This window comes from Bombina bombina, chromosome 2 (assembly GCF_027579735.1).
Source record: "Bombina bombina isolate aBomBom1 chromosome 2, aBomBom1.pri, whole genome shotgun sequence".
NCBI classification, from domain to species: domain Eukaryota; kingdom Metazoa; phylum Chordata; class Amphibia; order Anura; family Bombinatoridae; genus Bombina; species Bombina bombina.
Genome location: NC_069500.1, coordinates 401,753,517 through 401,760,923, shown reverse-complemented (window position 1 = coordinate 401,760,923; position 7,407 = coordinate 401,753,517). Strand labels below are relative to the sequence as shown.

Genomic DNA, 7,407 nt, shown 5'->3' with positions numbered 1-7,407 from the left:
TCAACAATTCAACAATTAGCACATGACCAATCACAGATGAACTATACATTTATAAAGGATCTCAGAACCAGCTTAATCCATCTTGATAAAGCCATGTTATATGGTGAAACGCGTTGATGGACCTAGATGATTAATCACAAAGTGATAATACATTATTATCTACAAGGATTGCAAAGGATTCGTTGGGACTACTTGATCCACTTCTAACAATACTCTGCGCAGAGTTTCTCTTCCAGACCGGACCTACATTAGATACGCATCCAGCGTTCCTGACGTCACCAGCTGTTGTGAGCCGCGCCGGACACCTGTGCCGTACCTTGACGGAGGATTCAGCTCGAGAAAGGAGCAGGTAGGCACCATAGAGGTGTAGCGGCCCTGCAGCGTGGTTGTCAGAGGTTTTTCCTAAAAGAAGGTATCATCCTATTATCACAGAAACTGCTAATAACGGAACTACCAATATCTCCATACGGGGTTTTAACACCTATTTACTCCTATAACGGAGCTTTAACATTACTTCATCCCTAGGTAGAAACTTTTATATCTACCTCTTTCCAAAACGGAACTTTTACTGCTACCTAATCTCATACGAGCCAAGATTCCATAGGGAGATTTACTCTTTTATATAGGGCAGCATCCCAATATCATTTTAGACCTAGTTGCATCAATATTCAGCAACTTTTAGCTATTTTTAGCTCATTTTACATATTTTTAGCATAGTGTTTGTAACTATATATGACCGGTCATATTATCAATAGACAATACTTTTATGTTATTTTAAATAAGATAAATAAATTTTATTCTGATATACATATTGCTTTGATATTTGATTTATTTCAGTTGCTTTGATATTTGATTTATAACAGTTGCTCAGTTATTCTCTGTAACACCTACACTATATTTGTATGCCACACCAAGTGATTTCATAATACATATCTTTAATATACTATTATATATTTATAGATTATTTTTCATCCCCATAGCTGTTTAGCGCATACACACACCTCTCTTTTTTCTTTGTACCAGTTCTTTTATTATCTGCTTTATGGGAGCAGATTAGTGTGTATTGCAAGGGGCAGATTTGCGCACCATATACCCACAACTTTTCTTAGTACCCCCGCCCTTCTCCCCTAGTCCTTAACTCATATAAATATATTAGCCCACCCCCAGAGGGAAATTGCTCCACCATAGTAATCTTCTCTAATTACTATGACCCCCCTCCCCAATAGGTTGAAATGTAGTACCAAGTATTGGTACCTGTTAAGTTCATGTTTTAATTGTTTTTTGCTGTTATGTTCTGGTTGTTGTATATTTGTTACTTACTTTTTCTCTTTGATATTACAGATTCTAAATCCAGGAGACTCTACTCCTCTCTCTACTTCTCCTCTACCCCCCCTCTCACCTTGATGATAGAGACAAAGCTGGAAGACTCTACAGATGTGTCCTGGCCCTCAGGTATGGTCCCACACAAACAAATTCACCTAAGGGATGCACCCCACTACCAAAGCACACACCGGTAGAAATAGCTAGCACTCCACTATCACCCCTAGCTGCAGACCGCTTTTATTGCAATCAATTTAGGCTAGCTGCGTTACCCCACATTACTCATGACAGTACCTGAACTTTTGCTCATATCCCAAAATGTTAAGGGCCTTAATTCCCCAACTAAAAAATCAATTGCACTTAACTGGTTCCATAAGCACAAAGGTGAAATAATTTTCTTACAAGAGACCCATTTTTGCACGCAGGCGGAACCGAAGTGTTCATCCAAGCATTTCCCAATGGGATTCTTCAACTCAGCCCCTACAAAACGAAATGGTGTAGGCATATTATTTAGGAATAATGTCCCCTTCCAACTCACCAGCAAGTATACGGACAGTGAGGGAGGATACCTGATATTAATAGGCACACTCTACAACCACCCAGTCACGCTAGTAAACATTTACGCCCCGAACACCGGGCAGGCCCTATTCTTTAAAAAAGTGATGGGAGTCCTATTGGGGGTGGCACAGGGATCGGTGATACTCGCAGGTGACAGTAACATAGCTATGGAACCAACATTAGACTATTCTACTAAAAAGAGCTCAATACCCAGAAGTTCTTTGGGAGTGATCATGAGAGTATTACGTGAGGCTACATTGCTTGACACTTGGAGAATTCAGCATCCAACACAAAAAACATACACATTCTACTCCAAAGGTCCTACTCACGAATAGATCATATATTTATTAACCAGAGGAGTATGCCTCTGATGAGGTCTTCGGATATTCTACCGACCCCTTGGTCAGATCACTCAATGGTGACATTGTCCCTGGCTTTGCCGGACAAACCCCTAACCGATCCACAGTGGCGGCTTGATGAAACCCTTCTTTTGCAGCCCCCAATAAAAGACAAAATCGCACGCACACTTAAAGACTACTTCCTTCATAATGCGACCCCTAGCACATCCCCCACCCTGATATGGGAAGCGCATAAAGCAGTAGTGTGAGGCGAATTTATGAAGCAGAAAGCTATTCTCCTAAAAAACTATAATGCAAAATATAAGCAACTGCTCCAACAACTTCGACACATAGAAGCATTGCACATGCAGGCACCAAATAATCCACAACACATAGCACAACTATCCAAAACAAGACGGGAATTGAACGAATTGCTTAATAAGGAAGCACAGAGAAAGGCGATCTATTTGAAAAAGCTCTATTTTACAGAAGGCAATAAGGCAGGCCCCCTACTGGCGAGCGCCCTTAAGGCTCGTTCGAATAACAATTTTATCCATAAGCTAGTACTTCCAAACACACGGGGAGATTACACCTATGATAGTAAGTCAATAGCAAACATTTTCAGCGACTACTATAAAAATCTTTATAACATCCCAGTAACTCCCCTTTCCTTGGATCATGAGGCAATAGACTCCTATATTCAGGACTCAAATATCCCAACATTACCCAACCAAATATCCAAACAGATGGATGACCCCATTACTCTGCAGGAAGTTATCACGGCCATAAACAGTTTACCCCTCCGTAAAAGCCAAGGCCCAGACGGTTTTTCAGCTCTATACTACAAGCAATTCCAAACCCTATTAGCTCCACACCTTACAAATCTTTTCACCTCACTAGATAAAGATGGGATATTCTACCCTAACCTTTTAGAAGCGCACATTTCAGTCCTCCCTAAGCCCAATAAATCCCTTACAGAACCAGGCAACTACCGCCCAATTTCCCTGTTAAATGGGGATATACAAATTTATGCTAAGATCCTCGCAAGCCGCATTAGTAAGGTACTCTCAACGCTTATACATGTAGATCAAGCTGGCTTTGTTCCGCTCAGGGAGGCCAGGGACAACATGATTCGGATTCTCCATTTGTTGGAATTTTCAAAAACACAGCAAATTCCGGCTGTCCTGGTCTCCACTGATGCGGAAAAAGCCTTTGATAGGTTAAATTGGCCCTTTCTACGCAGCACTCTAAAACACTTCAGCTTTGGGGAGCTAATGATCAAGCGCATATTTCAATTATATAACGGCCCCTCAGCCAAAGTCCGCACTAACGGAGTCCTTTCACAAAGCTTTAGCATACACAACGGGACAAGGCAAGGCTGTACTCTCTCCCCTATCCTATTCGTCCTTACAATGGAGGTCCTGGCCTGCCACATCAGACAAAACCCAAACATTCACAGAATTACCATCGGTCTGGACACCTACAAGCTGGCTGTGTTTGCCGACGATGTGTTACTCACCCTTACTTCACCAGCACTTTCCCTACCCAATCTAACCACAGAATTTGACAAATTTAGCGGATTCTCATATTTCCTCATCAACTACACCAAATCAGAGCTGTTAAATATCTCCATGACCCCTAATAATTTTGCAAATTTTACAAAAACATGCCCATTTAAAATTCAAACCTCACATTTAAAATACTTGGGAATAGTACTAGCCTCTAACCCATCCAGATGGTTTGCCTTCAACTACCAACCACTCCTACACTCTATCCAGCACTCGTTGTCTTCCTGGAAAGATAAATCACTATCTTGGTGGGGTAGAATACAAGCAATTAAAATGACAATACTCGCCAAAATTCTATACATACTGCAAGCCATGCCCATCACTCTCCCGAAAACGTTTATACAACAATTGCAAAAAGCGGTTAATACATTCGGGTGGGGAAAACTATGTCCAAGGATACCGAGAGGAACTATGTATAGACCCCTTCAGAATGGAGGGTTGGGTCTTCCAGACCTACGTCTATATTACCAAGCGGTCACCCTACAAAGAATTCTTGACTGGCATTGTAGAAGAGACTCTAAGGCATGGGTGGCAGTTGACTCTCAACTGCTTAGGTCACCAAACCCCGGCCCTCTGTGCTGGCTCCCTAAGTCCAGATGCACCCCCCTCTGCACGACGTCCCCACTATACAGACATATCTTTAATATGTGGGATCAGCTGCTTAAGGCAATCCCAGCCCTATCCACACCAATATCTCCACTTACCCCGATCTTCCCTAACACAGAGCTAATGGGAGGATATGAACCTAGGAAAAAAGACACTATAGTTCACAAGCTCTTAGATTCCATCCCTATTGCTCGACTACTTACCCAAGGTAAACTTAAGACCAGAGAAGAGCTTACACAAATGTTCCGTGGCTTCTTTGCTCCATGGCTTAAATATGCGCAATTACAAAACTTTATCCAGACAACCCACAATAAGCAAGACCTCCTCAGACCCCCGACCCCATTTGAACAAATCTGCTTAACTGAGAAAATTGCTAGGGGCTCGCTATCACTAGCTTAAGTTTTACTACAAAAAGCACAGACTCCCCCACTCCCCGCATATACATCCAGATGGCATCAGGAACTAGGCACGACTCTAGATACCACACAGTGGTTACAAATGTTCCAGAATACACGTACCTCCTCCACTTCCCCCAGAGTCATAGAGCTCAACTACAAAGTGCTACTACGTTGGTATTTAACGCCAACCAGGCTGAATAATATCTATCCTGCCGTTACTTCATTTTGCTGGAGAGGGTGTAGTGGGCCGGGCACTATGTTACACATGTGGTGGACGTGCCAAAAAACTGGACTCCTTTTGGCCTGGTGTGGAGTGTGCCTTGAAAAAATTAGTTGAGGCAGACTTTTCCCTAAGTCCTAAGTTGGTCCTCTTAAATGAGACCCCACCAATTAAATGCATAATTAGACAGACACTGATACGCATAGGCCTTAATTGTACAAAAACCCTTATTGCCCTACACTGGAAGTCACCCTCCATACCAACACCAGAACAATGGATTAAAAAAACAGATGAGATGCTCTCATGTGAGGAGTATGGCTACTACAAAAGAAACAAGTCTGCATTTTAAGCAGATCTCAGGTTTTACTGGGACTCCATCACCCCAAAATAGAAGTAACCACACAGATTGTAAGACCCAGCAGGTATGTTGGAAAATAAAACCAACCATGAGATTTATAGAAGCCCAGGGCTTAACAGATGCAGGCACAAAAGTAGAGGTTAACAAAGCCTTACCATGAACTGTAAATTCAGAGTTGTCTCTTCATTAATCCTCTCTCCTCTCCTTACTCTTCCTCTTTCTATTTTTGTTTACTATTTACTGATATGATAAACGTCGGTTTTACAATGTTAATTGGTTTTAGGTAGTGAAACCACAGCATACAGGGACTTTACATGTTGACATTTTTTTTTACTACCCTCTGAGGTACGCAGAGGAGGCATAAGGCTTCGCTAAGTGTTCATTGACCCCGGAAGGTGAGAACTCTTGAACTGATACATGACTAGAACCACCTCCGGTTGATTACCCACTCAACCATACAGAAATAGTGTCTTTAGCCTATTAGATATGCAGGATGTGGAGGTCTTCTCAACTCTTTGCAAACATGACGCATTGTTTGTTTGTGAAATTATATGTATGCAGTATATTCTTGTATATTCTTGTAACGTTTACTATTGTAAAACTAATAAAAAACTATTGTTAAAAAAAAAAAAAACCTAACACTAACCCCAGAAAATGTACTCACCACTCCTGAAGTCCGGACATCCATCTTCTTCCAGGTGGAGCAAAGTCATCATCCAGACAGCAAAGATCTTCTTCCAGGGCGGCACCATATTCCATCTTCATCCGGTAATCGTTACATCCATCTAAAAATAGCTGACGCCGGCTTTTTTGGGTGACGCTGCATATGTGATCAAGCCTAATGTACTGTATTTAGCATGGATGAAGACCACGTGTCAATATCAGGAGGACACTTTCATAGTTAAACAAGGGGTTAAACAAGATATAATCCTTGATAAACAAATGCATAAACTATAATATTGTTATTCTGTTTTAAAAAATAGTGACTAACTGGTTATAAATGTCAATTTCATAAAATAATTATACAAGTAATTTCTCACATCTTGGTCTGGTTCTCATACAAGATGCAATGACCAGCAACAGCACATATTCCAAAACATTTGATTTTGTTCTCACAATCATTGACATTGATCCACAAATGTAATGCTTGTGGGATATTTCCCTATCAGACCAAGCTTGGCCATTAGTCTTCTTATCCCAGCATCAAGTGGAATTATAAGGAAATATCCCAGAACAAAGTGAGTTTATAAAATGAGGTAAGCAGTACTCACGGTAGACAGGGTAGTCCTTCACGGTAATAAGATGAAGGCAGAGAATGGTCAGAGAAAGGCAGAGTTCAGCAACAGAAAGGTAATCCAGCAGTTTAGCAGCTCATGGATAAACCAGTAGAATAGTCAGGAACAGGCAGAGGTCAGCAAAAAGGGTAATCCAGCAGTTTAGCAGTTCAGGGGTAAACCAGTAGAATGGTCAGACAGGCAGAGTTCAGTAATGATAAGGCAATCCAGCAACACAAGGTTTAAACAGGCAGAGTGGTCATACAGACAGAGTTCAGCAATTGTAAGGCAATCCAGCAATACAATCCAGCAATACAATGCATGAAAAAAATAAAAACCTCCAGTCACATGTGAACTATGAGATGACAGTATTTAATCTGTGTATGTAGTTTAAAACTCTGATTCAAACTTTATCTTTTACTTTTTTATCAAACAAAATGAAATTTAGTTTGTTAACATATGACTTGAGCATGTGCTCGAATTTTAAAGGGACATTATTACAATTTTTGAAAATGGGTGTTAACTATGGTTGCCAGGTGTCCAGTATTTTAGCAGGCTATCAGTAAAATTTTCACAAAAATACTGGCCCATTTTTTATTTTACATCCATGAGTGTTCTCTAAATGTAAAAGGCCTCATATGTTTAAGCACATTACAAATATGGAGCAGAAAGCAGTCAAGAAGGTGAAATCCCTTTTGCTTACCTGTGTTACTGGCAGCCAAATAGGTAAAATGATTGATCTGTAAGTTATTGGCAGCCAAAGGGTA

The 7,407-nt window shown here is 40.9% G+C and overlaps 1 long non-coding RNA gene across 1 annotated transcript; it reads left to right on the top strand.

The window, feature by feature from the left end:
- Positions 1-247: 247 nt before the first annotated feature.
- Positions 248-6,272, top strand: LOC128647787 (uncharacterized). Its single transcript, XR_008400416.1, has 3 exons — positions 248-349; positions 1,342-1,452; positions 6,065-6,272. It is a non-coding gene; the product is annotated as an uncharacterized LOC128647787 (long non-coding RNA).
- Positions 6,273-7,407: the final 1,135 nt, after the last annotated feature.